Raw genomic sequence first — 20,452 nt, 5'->3', positions numbered from 1 at the left:
AAGTCATGATATAAGATAAAGATCATTAATGAATGTGTAGAAAAAGAATGGAAAAATTTAGAGCAGAACCCAGAGATACATTTATATTTTTAGAAATAGGTAGAGTAAAGGAGAATGTGGAGAAAAAGAGTGGAGGGAAGTTTAGATAAAAAACCAGGAAGCCAAGAGCAAAGAGGACAGTGGGATCCTGATGAATGTTCATTCTCAAGGGCTGATGTTTCTCTGCTATAACACTGGGTATGTTATTTATCTTACAAAGAGAACATAAAATTTAGTCAAGTTAAATAATGCAAACATAAGTAATTAATACAGATTTCCCCATAGCTGGGAAATAAGCATTTATTAATTAGTCCCAGAGGTTCCAATTTTTTATGCCCTATTGTCTGTCTTAAATAGGAAGGGCCATTTCTATTCTTCCTACTCATTTTCCAAATAGTTTTATAAAAAGTTGTTTTCTTCTCTCATATCTAAAATAGACACAGTAATTGATTTGTGCTAAGGATATGAAAAATATGCAAATTGTTCAAGAAATTTGTCTGTAAGAATTCAAATCTGTAGACTGGAAGATAAAGTGGAAAATTTCTATCTACTGGCTTGCATAATTTTCACTTTCATCTCTTCCAAATGAGCCAAATTTTAGATTCTCGTCCTAAATTATGTGCCAAATCACATTAGGATGCAGCTACTTACTTCCACCATTTTTAAAACCAACTGAATAATTATTCCAGATATTGAGCACTCTCTGGGGACAAAAATGTGCTGAGAACATGTCAACTACTCCATGGAACTGGGTCTATGGTTTTGCCAGAGGCTACTGATATCTATTGTGGACTAAACCTGACACATTTCTTTTCAGGTGGCTTGCATACATGACCAAGTATGAATATAGAAGGTAGCAAGGCATTGCAATCAAAAACCAGTTAGTATCTAATCATATTTTCCTTTTAACAGTGAAATTGGAATTAAAAGAATAGACTAATATTGTTAAATGGTGGATGTTAAAAACATTTCAAACAATTATTTATTTCCCAAACTATAAATGGCATTATTTCTAAAGATATTTCAATGTAGAAGTCCAGCATAGTAGTAAGTTAATGTATGATTTCTCATTATAGTAATTAAACTATTTTAAGTGGCAGGCATAAAATGTGTTGGATTTTGTTGAAAAACTGTTCCTATCCAACATAGTACTTTACAGTTCTTCCAGTGAAAAAAGAAAATTCTGTTTAGCTGAAATTCTTTTCTGTAAAGTTACATTGATTCTCAAGAAAAGCTAACAATCCTGATGTTCAAAAGTTAGAAATCAGGTGGGTAATATTGAAATGCCTGGGATAAAGTAGTCAGCAACAGAGCATATGCAATTGCCTTGATATAGGTCTAAATGTACTTATTTATATGTTTCTGACAGATACAGTCTTGAATGTGTCCTTGCACTGAAAATCCCCCTAAGATTTTGATGACTGTTTTCTCAGTCACTATTAAGTGCTTGGTATCTTGCTATACTACCAACATGGCAAAAACTTTTGTTACCTTGATCCTAAGCTCTGTACCCACAATTTGAAAGTTACCCAAATGAAATGAATGCCAGGACATTATAATGCAGCGTCTCTTCTGCAATGGGATTATCAGTTTCTGTGTGGGGAGCTACTTTCATTTCCTTAAAACCAGAAGATTGTTGCCTGGGAAGGGAGGTGGATAAAGAGTTAAAAGTTGTAGGTGCCCTAAAATCATAATGTTGACAATGCTAACAGTGAAATTTCTGTTGCTGCCTCTTTCTCCACTGAAAATCCAGGAAAATTGACGAAACAGGATTCAGAAGGCGAGATCATTGACAAAGATTATAGTCTCAAAGATATCCTGGACAAAGCTTTCAGTTCTGTGATCTGTTTTAGAATAAGCTTAAAGTTACCGTATGTTTATTGTTCCTTCAATTTTTTTCTGAAAATAGTATTTCAGCATCTCTAGGATGTATTGGGGGCTCCAATTTTCAATCTTTAGAACTGGCCTAGCTTAGTGCCTCCCTGGTAGATTGTGGGTGATCAGTAAGTCAGTGTCTGAGTGGCTGCTGAATAGAGATGACTGAGCAGTAATAAGGGGACCTATCATCGGTCACCTCCTTGAAAGCCAGTTGAGGGGAAGTGGATTTTATCAGAGCATTAATCTAAAGGAAGTAGCTTTGCTAAGAAGCTGTAGTTACAGCATTTTTGGAAAATCAGCTATAAAGTGAAAATACACACAGTCTCAAGAAGGGGCTGGAAAGAAAATGTCATGCTATTTATTGAGTATCTATTCTGTAGAAATAATATTCTGGGCACTCATATACCATTATCACATCTAATTCCCATAATCCTAAAATGAATATTAACATCTCTATATTAAAGATCTGAAACTGGATCTTAGTGAAGTATCTAACAAACAAATTTCTGCTACTAAAAATCATGAAAGTAAGGTTAAAATCTTGACATGTGATGCTAAAGCTGATTTCTTTCATTAGATGATATAGTCTTCCTAGTAAGAGAGAAAATATGTGATTTTCTTCTGCTGTTGCCATAAAGGGCTATTTGATTATATCTGTAGGTAACTTATCATCCTCAGTCTTTGACATATATAATCTTACAATCCTAGCATACTTTTTGAACTATGACCTCTCATTGTCCTCACAACCTAGCAAGATCATGTTACTTCAAGAGATAATAGGCATTAAAAAGCTGAGAGCATTTCCTCTTAGATCAGGAGAAAAACAAGGATGCCCACTCTTGCCACTTTTATTCAACACAGTATCAGAAGTCCTAGCCAGCCACAGCAATCAGACATGATAAAGAAATAAAATGAATCCAAATTGGAAAGAAGTAAAACTGTCACTGTTTGCAGATGATACAATATTACACGTAGAAAATCCTAAAGACAACATAAGAAAACAACTAGAGCTCATTAATGAATTCAATAAACTTGAAGGATACAAATTTAATATACATAAATCTGTTGTATTTCTATACGCTAACAGTGAACTATTAGAAAGAGAAATTAAAGAAACAATCCCATTTACCATTTCATCATAAATAATAAAACACCCAGGAATAAACCTACCTATGGAGGTGAAATATTCAGAAAACTATAAGACTAAAAGACACTAAAGAAAGAGATTGAAGAAGACACAGATAGAAAGATACACTGCATTCTTGGATTGGAAGAATTAATATTGTTAAAATGACCATACTACCTAAAGCAATCTACAGATTTAATTCAGTCCCTATTAAAATACCAATGACATTTTTCACAGAACTAGAACAAATAATTGTAAAATGCATAAGGAAACACAAAAGACCCCAAATAGCCAAAACAATCTTGAGAAAGAAGATTAGAGCTGTAGAAATCACATTCTCTGTTTCAGATTATACTACAAAGTTATACTAATCAAAAAAGTATGGGATTGGCATAAAAACAGACACACAAATCAATAGAACAGAATAGAGAGCCCAGAAATAAACTCACATACTTATGGTCAATTAAACTACAACAAAGGAGGGAAGAATATACGATGGAGAAAAGACAGTGTCTTCAATTAGTGGTGCAGGGAAAACTGAACAACTACACAGAAAAGAATGACGTTAGAACATTCTCCAACACCATATACAAAAATAAAGTTAAAATGAATTAAGATTTAAATGTAGGACTGGATACTATAAAACTCCTAGAGGAAAACATAGGCAGAACACTCTTTGACATAAATCATAGCAGTATTTTTTGGAGGGATCTATCTCCTAAAGCAAAGGAAATAAAAGCAAAAATAAACAAATGGGACCTAGTTAAAATGGAAAGTTTTTGCACAGCAAAGAAAACCACTCACAAAATGAAAAGACAACCTACTGAGTGGAAGTAAATGTTTACAAATGATATGACAGATAAGGGGTTGATATCCAAAATATATAAATAGCTCACACAACCCAACATAAAAATAAAAACTACATTGAAAATAGGCAGAAGATTGAATAGACATTTTTCCAAAGGTCAACAGGCACATGAAAATATGCACAACTTTGCTAGTAATTAGGAAAATGCAAATCAAAACTACAATGAGATATCACCTCACACCTGAGAGAATGGCTATCATCACAAAGAACACAAATAACAAGTGTTGGTGAGGATGTGGAGAAAAGGGATATGCTAAAAATTGGCACAGCCACTTTGGAAAACAATGTGGAGGTTCCTCAAAAAACTAAAAATGGAACTACCATATGACCCAGCAATTCCATTTCTGGGTATATATCCAAAAAAAGGAAAAAAAATAATAATTCAAAAAGATACACACACCCCACTGCTCATAGGAGCATCATTTATAATTGCCAAAATATGGAAGCAATGTAAGTGCCCATCAACAGATGAATGGATAAAGAAGATATGATTGATATATATATATATTGAGAGAGAGAGAGGAATACTTCTCAGCTGTGAAAAAGACTGAAATAATGCCATTTGCAACAACATGGGTGGACTTGGAGGGTATTACGCTAAGTAAAATAATTCAGACAGAGAAAGACAAATACTGTATGATATCACTTATATGTGGAATCTAAAAAATACAACAGACTAGTGAACATAACAAAAAAGAAATAGATTCACAGATACAGAAAACTAACTAGTGGTTACCAGTGGGGAGAGGGAAGTGGGAGCAATATAAGGGTAGGGGATTAAGAAATATGGACTATTATGTATAAAATAAGCTATAAGTATATATTGTATAACACAGGGGATATAGCCAATATTTTATTATAACTATAAATGGAGTATAAATTTTAAAAATTGTGAATCAATCTATTGTACACCTGTAACATATACTATTGTACATCATCTATACTTCAATAAAAAAGAGGTAATAGACTTTGTATTTATCCACATCAGTCCAATATATCATGAGATTCTTTTACATGGACTTCTTATGTGAGTTAAATATTTCTAAATATTGCTCATGGCCTTATTCAGTAGTTAATCCCCATAGCATTTAAGTAAAAATAATTTAGCATTAATACCTTTTAAATTACAGTTCTGTGACTTTAAGTTAAATTTATTTTGCATAGAATTTAATTTGTATGTGTATAACATAATATTTTCAATTTTAAATATTACTATAAAGCAATGTGATTGCTTTGTTTGCCAGTGGGATTTACATAGTCAAAGTTATAGCTTTGGAATATTATATACTCATTACAATGGATGTTGTCATTGTTTTTAAAACATTTTTTGTAGCAAACTTTTTGGATTTTTCTGTGCAGTCTCTGCACAGGAAAATGTTTCTGGTTTCTCCATCTCATGGGCATCAGATAAGAATGTACTTTCCGCGATCTTCAGTTTGGATGAGTGTATATGATCATGGCTAGCAAATGAGTTGGAAATGGAAGTTATATATGTTATTTTTGAGCTAAAGACTTAATAACCTATCCAAGACCACTCTTTTATTCCTCTGGCACAAGAATCAATAACATTGAAGACAGTGGTCTCTCCATTAGCCTGGGTTCTTATGTAACAACAGTAGTCAGAGTCCCCTTGCCAATCATTGATAGTGTGTAGTGTGCATGAGAAATAAAGCTTTGTGGTCATAACTCACTGATGTTTGAGGATAATTTGTTGCCACAGCACAATTTGGCCTGTCTTGACTAATACAGTCCTCACCATGTTGATACTGCTTTGTGCCTTTGCACAGGCTGCTTTTCCGTCTCTGAAACTCACACACTTTAATAACTTGCTAAATAGTAAGGTGTCTTTTAAAACTCAGAGCATATGTTCACACTTCTGGAAAACCTCTCATAATTGATTCAGCCGCAAATCTGGATTAGGTAACTTACCTTTCAATTCACAAGTACACAGTGATTATACATATCACATCCTATTATAATTTACTGTGTTATTTGTCACTTTCACCACAATGTTAGTTCTCTAAAGGACTAAGGCAGGCTATATTTTTTACAGAGAAATTTTTTTTCATTTATTCATCTATTTGCAAATCAAAAATTAAAGCTAAGTAAATGAAACAGGTAGGCTATTTTTGTATATCCTGAGTATTTTATTCTTGGTAGCATTCTTAGGAGAGCTAAATAGAGTGAGAATTGAATACATATATAATTATTGATTGAGTGATTGAATGAATGGATATATGAATAAATAAAAGCAGTATTATCAATGGTGACAAGTTTTCTTTTTTGGAAAGAGAAAAAATGATAGGAGACAGAAACTAAAAGAACTATATTTTAGGCATATTGATAATCATTTATACTTCTGTAATACTTCAGTGTTTACAAAGAAGTTCCCCTTTGCATATTGTCTACTTGATATGCCCATCAGTCTGGTTTGGGCAGACGATATTTCCCCTGTTTTACAAGTGAGGAACCTGAGCCCCAATAAAGTGACATGCTCAAGATAAAACGGCCTGGGGAGCTAAGTCATCTATAAAGCCATTCATTCAGATTTCCTCACTGACTTTGAGGTAATGTGAGGGGGTTTCAGTTCATGTGAAAAAAAAAAAAATCCAATAACCTAAAATTAAAAAAAATAAAAAATAAAAGGCTCTAGCCAATAAATAATACAGAGAAGAGCAGGGGTCAAGACTCATGCTTAAGACACTCACTCATTTGGGGCCAGGGGAATGGGAAAGGAGGAAACAAAGATACAATAAGGGAGTGAGAAGAAGAGTGTGAAGGAAAGAAAAAGTAAAAGAGAAATGGAAGTATTATACAGTGTCAGAAAAGAAAGCATAGTGGTCAGCAAAAAAAGGAAGCAGAGTGATGGCACAAAGGAGACTGAGTTGCTACAACAGATTCTGTGGCGTAAGTAGATACCAAACTGTGAAGGCTTTTTTTTTTTTTTTTTTTAGATAACTTCATTGAGATATAGTTCCCATGCCATACAATTCACCCATTTAAAGTATACAATTCAATGATTTTAACGTATCGACAAGTATGTGTAATTATCAGCACAATTTTAGAACAATTTCTTTGCCCTAAAAAGAAACTCTGCATGTTTTAACTATCACTGTCCTAATCCTCCAAACCCTCTTCCCTCCCCCTCATCACAGGCAACCATTAATTCACTTTCTGTTTCTGTAGAATTCCCTGTTCTGGACATTTCATATGAATGGACTCAGGTAATGTGTGATTATTTGTTGCTGGCTTCTTTTGCTTTGCTTAATGTTTTCAAGGACTGTCCATGTTGTATCATGTATCAGTACTTCATTACTTTTTATGGATGAGTAACATTCCATTGTATGGATATACCACATTTTATATACCCATTCATCAGTGAATTGACATTTGGGTTGTTTTTATCCTTTGACTTTTGTGAATGATGCTCCTATAATTATCCGTGTATACGTTTTTGTGTGGACATATATTTTCTATTCTCTTGGGTAAATATCTAGAAATAGAATTGCTGGGTCATATAATTAATTATCTGAGAAACTATCAGACTGTTTTCCAAAGCAGTTTTGCTTCAAATTTTGAAATCTTAACACAGTGGTGCTGAAGGTTAGGAAGAAGAGGTTATGTGTACAGACTCCTCCTTTAAGGTGGGGGCTTTATAACTTAGTAGCTTTTGGAGACTGTTTGGTTGTGTTTGAAACTTGGCTCTATTACCTGCTGGATATATGACTCAGGAAAGGATACTAAGCTTCTTTATTCCTAAATTTCCTCCTCTGCAAAATGGAGATGATTATAGTAACTGCCTCAAACAGTTGTGTTAAAGAAGGTACATGTGCAAAGTACTTGCCACTATCACTGGCACACAGTAGGCACTATATTGATGTAAGCCTTGACTAAGAATGTCTACAGTGAAGGACATGTTATTTAATTGAGCAACAGGACTGCTATGGACTGAATTGTGTTCTCCCCCCACTTCATATATTGAACCTCTAACCTCCAATGTGATGATATTTGGAGATGGGGTCTTTGGGAGGTCATTATGTTTAGATGAGGTTATGAGGGTGGGGCCTTCATGATGGGATTAGTGCCCTTATAAGAGGATATACCAGAGAACCAGTTTCCTTTTTCTCTTGGTCCTCCATCAGAGGACCCAGGAAGATGGTGGGCATCTGCAAGCCAGGAAGACAGTCTTCACTGGGGAATCAAATCAGCTGGCGCCTGGATCTTGGACTTCCCAGCCCTTGGATCTGTGAGAAATAAATTCTATTGTTTAAGCACTCAGTCTGTGGTGCTTTGTAATAGAAACCTGAGCTAATGGGAGGATTCAGGAAAGATTTTTCTTTTCTATTTTGGAGAAGCTTGTGCATATGAAAAGGCAGAACAGCAGAAGCCAATGGGCAGATGGGTTTGAGGATACTTGTGAGAAAAAGGTGGTCTGTCTAGATTGTCTTTTATGGGCTCCTAACTCGACTTTGCAATTCACAACTTGTACTTTAATAAAGATGTTGGTATCCTGATCACATATTTACTATATTGCATTAAAATTGAGTTCCAGGGGTCACACATCTCAAATATTTCCCAGAAGGTAGGTAACTAGAGGATAGAAATAGTCTTGTTTTGCTTTGCTTTACCCTGCTTTGTTTAAGAAATGAGCTTCCTGCACGTCTAACAAAACAACGTCCTGCTTTCAATTGTAAAATTGAATTCCCATTACCTGTTTCTTGTTCCCATCACTGAGACTGGACATGATGTATTAAATAGAAGTTGGTGCCACATGTCTTACACTTCTTAATGAACAATTAGAATTAGTTAGTTACCATTGTTTTTCTATTTCCCAGCATTGTGTTCAGTGTTTCTCAGGGAGCAGGCAAAGATAAAAGTAGAGTACATTATTTTAAATTTAAGGACATTGCCATTTATATTGTGAAACAAACCAAGAATTCGGGATTAACTTCACATCTTTACAAAGCAGTATTTCAATGTGTCAGCAGCCATACTACCACAAGAGGAATAGAGACTAGAGACAAAAATAATTCAAACATGTTGAGGAATAAAAAAGGAGAAAAAAAAAATTGAAATTGAAGCATGTAAATGAGCTTGTTTGGAAATGAGCTGTGGAGTTAATGGATCAGTGGATTGGAGAGAAAGATAATTCCAGGCATTGGTTATAAAAGAAACAGAGGCAGCAATTTAGATATTATGGACAAATGATAGCACATTGTGGTGTGAATGCCATAGAGATATGATGCTGGGGTAACTGTCACAAAAATCCTCATTACCCAGTGATTTTGTAGTGATTTTTCTTTCTCATGCATGCAGATGCATATGTGGAATTTGAAGAAATTGATGGCATGGAGTTTTTAAAAGAATGGAAAGTTCATTCCAAATACTCCTTTTCAGGCTACTCCTTAAAATACAAGACATTTTGGCACTTTCTTTCATGTCATCCTTTACCTATGGGTAAGTAGATTCTTCCTTTTTTCTCAATGGTGGCATAGACAAAATAGAGATTTCCACAGCTGGGCAGAGCTCTGCTTTAAAAAATATGCTTGTGTCTCTTTTATGTTACTGGACTTTGAAAATCAAGAGTAGTTTTGATTTAAAAGATAGGAAGAAGGAAGGAAATAAATTAGGAGAGAAGAAATCAGGGGAAAAAAAGAAGGGAAGGTGAGAAGAGAATCCATGTTTCTTTACAGGATTCTTTCTAAATTCTCTTTACTGTCTTAATCACTTCTCTTGTCATCTGCTTAAATAGCTCTGCCTCCCGGCACATGATGAAGTGGGAAGCTGTTAGGCTGGAAAGTCCCAAGGCACAAGTGGCTGCTCTGTGTTCGCAGTGTGTGCCGCCTGCTACTTATGGCTCAGGGGAAAGTGACAGCAATTCTCATAAAGGCTTTGGCTGTTGAATATAAAACCCAGAGCACGTCCCCCTGTGTGGAGCTGCTGCCTTGTTCTGGCTTCATCCTCCAAATGGTTCTGGAAGCATAAACTTAACTAAGTTGACTTACTTAGAAGTAAAGGCTGATCCTAGGTCACAGGATGCCTTGCAAAATTGAGCATCGGTCTTGGTGAGCATCTCTTGACACCAAGTAGACGCACAGATTAGAGGCTGAGATGCTTGGGGCCGATGTTACGGAGGGGAAACTGGACAAAGAGAGTCCAGGATTCATTAAAGGACCATGTCTCCCTCCAGGGAGAAACATCTGCAGAGAGGACTGTGCTGTGTCATCTTAGAGTAATGTGGCGGGGTGGAAGAGACCAAGAAGACTGGTTACATCAGAGTTATACTTAGGGGACACGAGAGGTAGAGAAATCCCAATGTGTTCTCTTCCTCCTTCCCCCACCTCCTCATCATATTTCTAACAGTAAATACAGGTCAAAACAAGTATCAAAACTATCCTTGGAAGGTAATTAAATTAAGATATGAGACTATAACTAATAACAAGAGACAAAAACTACTATTATTATTAAGAGTGACATGAAAACTGACTAAATATCCAAATATGGACATAAAAATTAGTCATTAAGCCCCCCAAAAAAGATAGGTGCATAGAATGTGGGGTGGGTAGAATTATAGCAATGAGTATTATATGTGTATATATGTGTGTATATATATATATATATATATATATAAATATAAAATAGCATTTTATATTTGGATAAATACTGCCTCTTCTCATTGACTGCCTTCTTGAGTCACTGTCAATTTGCTTGCAATATGGTCTCCTTCAACCAGACCATTGTTCTCATTCACTGGATTCTGTAAATGACATTAAGATTCCAGGTTAGGGCAAGTCTCCATAAACAAACATATATATATATGATATATATATCATATATATGACATCTCCATGGGACATGGTAATTAGCCTTTTATTTCCTTAATGTGTTCTAAACTGAGAGCTTCCTCTGTCTCAATCTTTTTGAATTATGTTAAAGAAATGGATCCACTGGCTGGAATTTCAAATTCTTCAGTGTGTTCAGATTGCATAGCCTCTTTCACCTCTTCTCCATCCTGCTGAATCAACACTTGATTTATTGTTAAAAGAAAACTAAGTGAGGGACCAGAATCCTGACGGGCATCAACTTGAGTGCGGTGGGAAAGTGCAAAAGAGTCAAGGGACCACGTAATAATGGATGGAAGAGGAGGGATCAAGGACAGAGGGACTGCAGTAAGCTTATTTCAATTGCAAGTTTTAACCATCTGGGATTCTGGGGTGGGAAGAACCTCCCAGAGATCCATCACTCCATCCCTCTGCTCTGGGTAGAACCACATCTAGGTCTTTCCAGACCGATGAGGCACTACATCCTTTGGGACGACTCCTCAACTGAAAGCCGATCAAACAGCACTCCAACTAGAATTACCAGTGACTCATGCGCTTCAGAGACACCGTGTTGCCGTCATTTATAGCTCAATTAGCACCTTTTAAAACCACATCCTATTTTACTATATTTCTCATTGTCAGACGTTACTAATGAGAAAAGCCTAAGCCACAAACAATTACATTATTAAAAGAATTAAGAGGAATAAACTGAACACATTATCCTGGCTTCAGAAATTATAGTAGTAGAAGGTGTTTCAAATAGAGACAGACTATATATAAATCATAAAATATGAAATCTAGCCCAGATGATTCAAAAACAAGAGAAATGAATCAGTTAGTTCTTATCAGTAAGCATTAGAAGACCCTAATAGACAGATTTGTTTAAAAAAAAACAAACGTAGATTAAAAATATTCAAACTTAAATTGAATAAGGAAAAACAGTTTCCAGTATTATTATTATTAAAAATACTCTAACTCAAATTGAATAAGGAAAAGCAAAGTTTCCAGTATTATTAATTTAAAAAAACTAAATTTTTTTAAAACAGGAAAATAGGATGATCAAGCTTCTGTTTATACCTACATCTGTCATCTTTCTATCTACATTTATGTGCATGTATTTTTTTTTTTGATTCTAGGATAGCTATGGCTTTTTTTTTTCTTTCTCCACATTTCTACCAGTATCTATTAGATAATTTATTTATTACTTTATTGAAATAAATAGACTTTTTTATGAGCAGTTGTACGCTTATAGCAAAATCAAGCAGAAAGTAGACTTCTCACATCCTCACTCCTCCTAACACGAACACTGTGAATATTTTGGATTTTGGCCATTCTAACAGGTGTGCGGTGGGATCTCAATGTTTTAATCTGCAATTCCCTGATGACATCTGATGCTGAGCATCTTTTCACAGGCTTATTTTGCTATCTGTAGAATGTCTTTTGCGAGGTGTCTGTTCAGATCATTTGCCTATTTTTGAATTGGGCTGTTTCCTTGTTGAGATCTGTGATACACAGGCCGTTAGTGACAGGGTGGTAAGGTGTGTGTTGAGAGGAACCAGCCGCTAGTCCTATGATTAGGTCTGTCTTTTACGGGCCAGGCTGCCCCTGGACCATTGCTTCACAGGTGCTTTTTAATCTCCTTTCTCCATCTTTCCTTAGGTGAGGGGGCTGGAGTCCTGTCCTTTCTACTTCTCCAGGTTGGTTAGGCTCTGGTTAAATAGTTCTTCTCGAGGAAAGGCCCCTTTTAAGAGGAACAGAGTGCTCTGGGCATTTTTCAAAATGTCCTCTTTCCGTTACTGCTGCTGGCAGTAAAAGGGGATTTTTCTCTGATCTCTGCTGTGAGAACCTGGTAGGATTCCTACAAGTGAAACCCACAAAAGCATGGGTCCCTGAAAGACGGGGCCTCTGTGAAATTTTCAACTCTCAGACTCGTCCACGAGGAGCTTCCAGAAGTCTGTCAGTTACAGCTCAGGTTTCCCCACCCCAGGACTGGCTCCCACCAAGGCTTCTGCTCCCGGGTTTCTGCCCATGTTAAGTTGTGCCACTTGTCTCTCCAGTTTTAGAGGCTAGACCAGAAACCGGACGTACGTGAGGTATTTGTTTTTAGTGTTGTTCGCACTTAGCAACTCAGCCTGGTCTTGCACTGGTCTTGTTCGGGTTTCCTGCCCAGATTTGCTGTTTGCATTCTCTCACAAAGCCTTTTAAATCATGTAATTTTCTTGCTAACAATAATTATTTTATTTCTTAAATTACTATAAAGTAGCAATTTCATAAAGAAGATTCTAAGTGGGGAGCGTATAGCTCAGTGGTAGAGTGCATGCTTACCTGCACGAGGTCCTGGGTTCAAGTCCCAGTACCTCTATTAAGAAAATGTTTTTAATAAATAAATAAACTAATTACTTCCCCTAAGATTCTATTGGCATGAATTTTTGTCAATCAGAATCATTTAAATGTTTTAATAATAGTGAAGTGTCAGGGTATCTCAAGCGGAAACATTTTCTCTGACAGAGTTTTAAAATTTTCAGATTTTTATTCAATGTATCTATGCTGTAAATCCATCAGGGACATAGAAACTCTCATACTACACAGAAAGCCACTAACTAGCCTAAATTAATGAATGCGTATGTTTACAATAAATCCCTAATCACCATGTAGTGAAAAATGAGCGTGTAAAAATATATTCATTTCCTGTTGAGTTATCATTGTCTTTATTTCTGTACTTGATCACTTAGATTGCTGTGGCTGTTAATCAAATTATATTTTAAAATATATACGTTATTTGAATTAGTGGAAACTGAACTGCCTAGATGATGATGTAATTTTATGTCTAGTTTGCTTTTTTTTTAAATAAAAAGTCTTTAAGTTTCAGCGATCATATTTTTTGTTTAATTGTAGTCTCTATGTCAGCACTCTCTTTAAACCGCGAGTTTTTCTCAGCTGGAATTTTACACCTCTACACTCATTATATTCACCAGTGAGGATGATAAATACGATACAGAGCTCGGGGTTATTCCCTCACCTGGTTTGTCTTTCCATCTGTAATCAAAAAGAAATAATGATAAGTTTACCTAATATGTACTAAGTAAAAAACCCTACTAGTTAGTTGATCGTGACTAAGGCAAAAAAAAAAAAATAGTTCTTTCTCTGTCCCTTGCCCCCTATTTATGCCAGTAATAATCCACTTTCAAACATTTGACAAGAAGAAAAGCACCTTTTATATAAATGACTTCTTTACAAAGCATTTTTCTTAGAACACTTGCAAAATGTCATGTGTGTGTTTAATCACTGCCATTTTTAAAAGTCACTATACGTAAGGCTAGAGCATATGACACTCCAGAGGTACTTCAAATGGATTTCCAAGTTAGTTCTAAATATTTAAAACAGATATTTTAAACGTTGATGATATGATCCTTCAACGTCTACCTCTCATTAATTGTCATGTGGAATGGATTAGCCAAAAGCTGAATATCTGGAACTACTAAAATTGCAGAAATGTAAACATAATACCGTAAGAGGAAATCTCCTGCCTTCTCATAAAAATGTCCTTGAGAATCAATGGAATTGCCCTCAGTTGAAAACAAATCCTGTCCTAGCATTAATGCGGATCTACGTTTTTACAATTTAATGAGTAGCCAATAGCTATGGCTTTATTATTGGTAAAAAGTTGGGCTACCCTTTTATGTTTGTGTGGGTATGTCTGTGTAAGATCAACACCTATGAGACATATAACCAGTAAAGAAACTCAGAGATGTTGAAGATATAGTTTGTATCATAGAGTTTTGCCATGGAGGGCAGAACTGAACTATTAATCCTGAATATAACCGTCGTGCACAAATCGCTTGGGTCTGTGGGAATTCAAAGGGCTCACTTTAAAAGAAAACTTGATTCTTGGAGCAAACAAATAGGTCTTTATATTGAGACAGACTTAACCGAAGGCATTCAGCCCTGCTAACCTTAAGTCATGTGGTTCAGCACTGTATAAATTGCAGGCCAAATCACCCCAGGAGCTATGCTTTGGACTTCCAGAAAAACAAAACAAAATTACTCTGTCCACCTTGCTGATGGCACTTTGTGTCAGCCTGACCCATACATGCCAGGCACTCAATGGTCCAGAAAGGTGACTCCAAAGTCCCCTTTGCTCCTCTGTTACCATGTCAATTACCTGGTTTCTCTAGTCCTGCTGTGTTTATGTCTGAACTGCTCCTGTGCCCATCTCATCTTGGATTCTTTGATAATAAAAGCAATCAGAATGAATGTCTTCCTTAATGCTCACTATACACCAGTCTCCTAATTGTTTTATATATATTAGCTGTTTTAGTCTTCATGGCAACCCTATGAGGCAGGTACTACTATTTTCACTCTTTTGAAGGTGAGCAGTTCTCTGAGCTAGATTATATTATTATCCCCATTATACAAATGTAGGTCCTATTAGTGTCTCCATCTTCCAGATGAGCAAACTTGTTGGGCTGTGCTCTGCAGTCCTGCAATCCTTGTAATAGCCCAGCTGCAAGACCAAAGAAAGCCCAAAACAGTGACAGAGACAGCAATGCTTTCTTGGATAGCGCACCTTACAAGTCTGAAGCAAAAGGTCCTAGAGTGACACCCCACCATGTACAGCAGACTGCAGGCAGGACACGGCAGCAACATTTGCCACCTGGAAGAAAAGGAGGCCACCATTTATAGAGGGAGTCATTGTCAGGTTGGCTGACCGGTTACCAGGGAAACCAGTGGCTGGGGCAGGGGGGAAAACACACAGGCAGTTACTGATTAAGCCCTATGATTAAGAGGATCGGATAGTTGCATGAGTCAAACAGGGGCCGATCAAGCAGGAGATAGATGTACAGAGAGCAAGAGAGCTGCCATCTTGAGTGGCCAGACTGTACAGTATTTTGTACAGAGAGGTTAACATTCACGAACTCACACAGGCTGGTAAGTGATGAAAGTAGGGCTTGAACCCAGCCATGCTGTTCCCTGAGTCCCTGCTCTTAACATCTCCACTGTGTAGCCTTCATCTTGCTGCTGGCTTTTGGAAGTCGTTGATTCATGATCTCCATGGGTTTGAAGTTCAGCTTCTCTAATGGACTTGGCGTTCTTTTCCTATTTGAAATCCAATAAAAACCATCCTTTTGAAAAACACCAGTCTGTTTTCACTTCATTAATGCAGTTGGTTGTCAGTGTGTATGAATGTGTGTGTTTGTGTTTTCCTGTGTATGTGTACACGCACATGCACGTTGTGCACATGAGTGAGGTTGGAGAGGTGTGTGATCTTGGAAAGCTACCTCTCACAAACACCAAGAACCCTAATAAACAGCAGTTTAAGAGTGCCACAGGGTGTCCAAGCTTTCCCAGTCCAGACTCAGGCACAACAAGCCCTTAAATGTCGTCTTGATGATTTTTCCTCTCAAAGCAAATGAAGTTGCTGATTTCACCACACACTTGCATGGACCACCTGATGTATCCACAGTTGATGATTAAACATAAACTCTGGGGGAAAGTTCTGTCCCGGTGGGAAAATTATTTAAGGCTCTATGAGCAGTTAGATAAAATGTGTAAAAAGACAATTTGGATACTGTTATCCAACTTCAAAATTTGCATTGTTTTATATGGTTTTAATTTTCAGTTTTACTCGCAGTTCATCACCCAGACAGAGATCTGCAAATTCAAACCTTGATAAGCACAATAGCAAAAACAAAACACCTGGAAAACCTGTACCCACAAGCTATAGCATACTGTCTCTGTCAAACTGATTTCTTTCCTTCTGCTTGGGTGAAAATTCAGTAAAAGAAGCCAGATGATGATGTTTTAGATAACCTAAAATAATGAAAATGTGATGGTTTGCTGGCATTGACAAAGTGTTTTAAAGACGATGCGAAGCTGAAATATGTATGTACAGAGAAGTATGGCTTAGTATTTGAATAAAATAGTTCCATTGTGATTAACTTGTATCGGACACTTAGTATCTTCTAGGTACTAACTCCTTTATATTTCTTAACTGATGTAATTTGTACAACAAGCCTGTGAGAAAGATTTGATTGGCCCCGTGTTAAAGAAGAGCCATCACGGGCACTGTGCTCTGCCAGGAGGTCAGAGAGTCAGGATTCAAACTCAAGCATCCCAGCTCAGAGTCCATGCTCTTAATACTGTAGCTCTAGTTTCCTCTTCCGAAAACTTCAAACACTGATGCTGGGGGACAGACTTATTCCCCACACTCTGTGTTTCCATTAAGGGGACGAACTATGAAAGTTTGGGGGAGGAGCCTCCAGTTTATCTGTGCCTTCACGCCCCTTGTCTGGGGCTGGAGGAATAACTTCCAGACAACAGGAAAGCATTAGTGTAGAACTGTAGCTAACGCCAAGCCAGCCTGGGCTCTCTTTTCTTGTCCTGTTGTTTTCAGTTAATAGCTACAGATTCTGGCCTTTACAGTCCTTAAGTTTTTATCGGGTAAATGTCCACAGTATATTTCCTAAGATCTGGAATCATCTCAAACTCTCTGAATGGCTGCCTTGAAGCTTATGTCTTGTAATGAGGGGGAAAGAGCTTGGATGGAGAATAAACCACAGCACTCCACTAACTTCCCAAGACTTTCCTTAAAAAAAGCAAAACTCTTTTGACCATCACAATCATGGTTATCTTAGATATCTGATATGGGTGATACTCTGAGCATTTGATATTCTCACTGTTTCTCAGCCGTCTGCTTTGAATGACTTACAAGGATGCCTGTCTTATCACTTCCTTTTTGTTGATGAAAACATTCCAGTTAACATCCAGTTTCATGAGCTTGTTCCACTCGAGGGCAGAAAAATATAAGAAGAGAAAGGAGGAATAGTTTTTCCTTAGGAGCATCCACGGGCAATATATGCAAATACGATTTATTTTTTTCCTTATCCCAATGGAGGAGAGAATAGATGTGAAGAAAGAAGATGGTAGCTTCCTTAGCACTCGGGGCTGAACCTCCCTCCTAGGTAGGAAGATGCAGAGAGAAAAGGGCACCAAGCAGCTCGATGGACTATGGACTGAAGGTTTCCTATCTCATAGCCATTGCTCTGCTTTCTTGCTAATAAATCTGATTCTGATGGTGGCAGCAATAAGCTCAGTTTAGGAAAAAAAAATTGTAACTGCATTTCTTTGATCTATTTGCATACAGGGTGGGCAATGAACTCTAAGTGGCACTTGTTGACCAGGGTTTCGGAGAAAACCTCTTGAGAGAGGAGCCCACTTAGCTATTGGCACTTCACTCTGCCTTTCTTCCAGCCTGGACTAGTCCTAACTTGTCACAAGCTGGGGCCACCACCTTGCAACAATGATTTAACAACCAAAAGGATCACAGAGACCTCAGAGATGTTCCTGAGCCGTAAGCACTTACTTCTAGACTTCATGCTACAGGAGAAAACTGTAAACTCTCTCATTTGCTTAAGTCTGTGTTTTTAGGTCTCTATTACAGCCAGATTTGATTCTTAAATTATATATTAGCCATGGGATTTTTGGGCAGGTTCAGTAATCCTTCTGAAGACCTCAGTTTCCTTATTTGTAGAGATCTTACCAGTACCATCTTAGAAATATTTTAGCAATTAAAAGGTATCATGCATAGAGAATATTTAGTACAGCTCCTTGTGTGGTAAGTGGTGGATAAATGTAAGTTGTCATTACTTATCTTCATATAAATATGAACATTTCTTAAATCAAATCTAGACTGTAAATCAGGAAAATATAGGCTGTGACTAAAAGAAGAAATCCCTGCAGCTATCTTAGACTTTCCTTTAATAAACTCTGATTTCTAAAATATGGAAGAAATGAGGATGTGTCCAGGTAGTAAACGTTGAAATCAGCCAAATCCATGTTAGATAATTCTGTACAACAGGAGTTGGTTATTCAGATGTAAGAGGCTCATGGCTTAACTTTAAAAAATTACAGGGATTATTTGAATGCATTCTAATTCGAGGGGATTTTTGTCATTTTTATATTTATTTTTGTGATTGCAGACGTGAAGCTCCAAAATTTTATTTATAACTAGAATTTTCACCTTCCAATAAATGTACAGCTCAACACATGGTAACTGTCTTGGTTATGGCCACATACATTAATATATGTGCATGTGTATGCATGTGTGTCCATGAATATATGTCTATGAAATTTTAGTCTGAAATGAGGTCGCTTGTCTATTGAAAATTAACACCTGGTGAAAAAAGGATTCAAATGCCAGGGAAGACAATGACTTTTTATTAACTCTTCATGGTCAGATTTGACTATTTCTTTTTATATATATATATATATATATATATTTTTTTTTTTTTTATTGAAGTATAGTCAGTTTACAATGTTGTGTCAATTTCTGGGGTACAGCATATTGCTTCAGTCATACATGAACATACATATACTCATTTTCAAATTCCTTTTCACCATAAGTTACTACAAGATATCAAATATAGTCCCCTGTGCTATACAGTATGAACTTGTTGTTTATTTATTCCATATATATCAGTTAGTATCTGCAAATCTCTAACTCCCAATTTATCCTCTCCCACCCCCCTGCCCCCTGGTAACCACAAGTTTGTTCTCTATGTTTGAGAGTTGTTTCTGTTTTGGAAATAAGTTCCAATCAGAATGGCCACCATTCAGAAATCCACAAACGATAAATGCTGGAAAGGTGTGTAGAAAAGGGAGCCCTCCTACACTGTTGATGGAAATGTAGTTTGCTGCAGCTGTTATGGAAAACAGTATGGAGATTCCTCAAAAGACTAAAAATAGACTTACCATATGATCCAACAATCCCAACAGAGAGAACTTTAATTCAAAGAGACATATACAGCCCAATGTTCATAGCAGCACTATTTACAATAGCTGAGACATGGAAGCAATCTAATGTCCATCGATAGATGACTGGATAAAGAAGTTGTGGTATATTTATACAATGGAATTCTACTCAGCCATAAAAAAATAATAAAATAATGCCATTTGCAGCAACATGGATGGACCTGGAGACAGTCATCCTAAGCAAAATAAGCCAGAAAGAGAAAGAAAAATACCATATGATATCACTTATATGTGGAATCTCAATAAAAGGACAAGCAATTTTATGTTTTTTTAAATTTTCCCTAAATCTTTGTCTGGTTTAAAATTTCTCCTGGAGTTTACCATAGGAAATTCGGGTCCAAGATGTTTCTATTGTATGTAATATTGGAATCAAAAGCTTTTTAAGACTTATTTCTACAGAGCCCTCTCTTCTAAGGACTGCCTTTATCACTGATTGACCTGGCATCTCCCTAGGCAACTGCTGTCTCTAGTTGGAAAAGGTTACACTTGCTGCAGAACTCATGCTCAAGAACTCATGAACGTTCCCATAAGGTCTTCATTTTCACTTTTAGGCCAACTAAAGATATGTATGTGGATACCTGATTCTTCTATAGCACACCCACAAAAAAGATTATAACTCAATTATTAAATATTTTAACAATGTAGCACTCGAGTTCTTTTATAATGGAATTTGAATTTTCCGTTTCGTGCCTAAGGTACCATAAAAAGAATCATAGTGTCTGATTCTCGAGACTCTGACTAGGTTTATGAAGATGGTCTGTGGCAGGACCCACCTCATGGTCATGCAACCTACCTGGTCACATCGGGCCCCGCGCTGGGCTTACTAATCCTCTGCTGGCACCAACTTAAAATTCTTAATAATTTTTGAACAAGGAGCTTAGCATTCTTATTTTGCACCAGGCCCTGCAA

This window comes from Camelus dromedarius, chromosome 4, assembly GCF_036321535.1.
Source record: "Camelus dromedarius isolate mCamDro1 chromosome 4, mCamDro1.pat, whole genome shotgun sequence".
Classification (NCBI taxonomy): Eukaryota; Metazoa; Chordata; class Mammalia; order Artiodactyla; family Camelidae; genus Camelus; species Camelus dromedarius.
The sequence above is the reverse complement of the archived record's forward strand: the minus strand, read 5'-3'. Positions refer to the sequence as shown.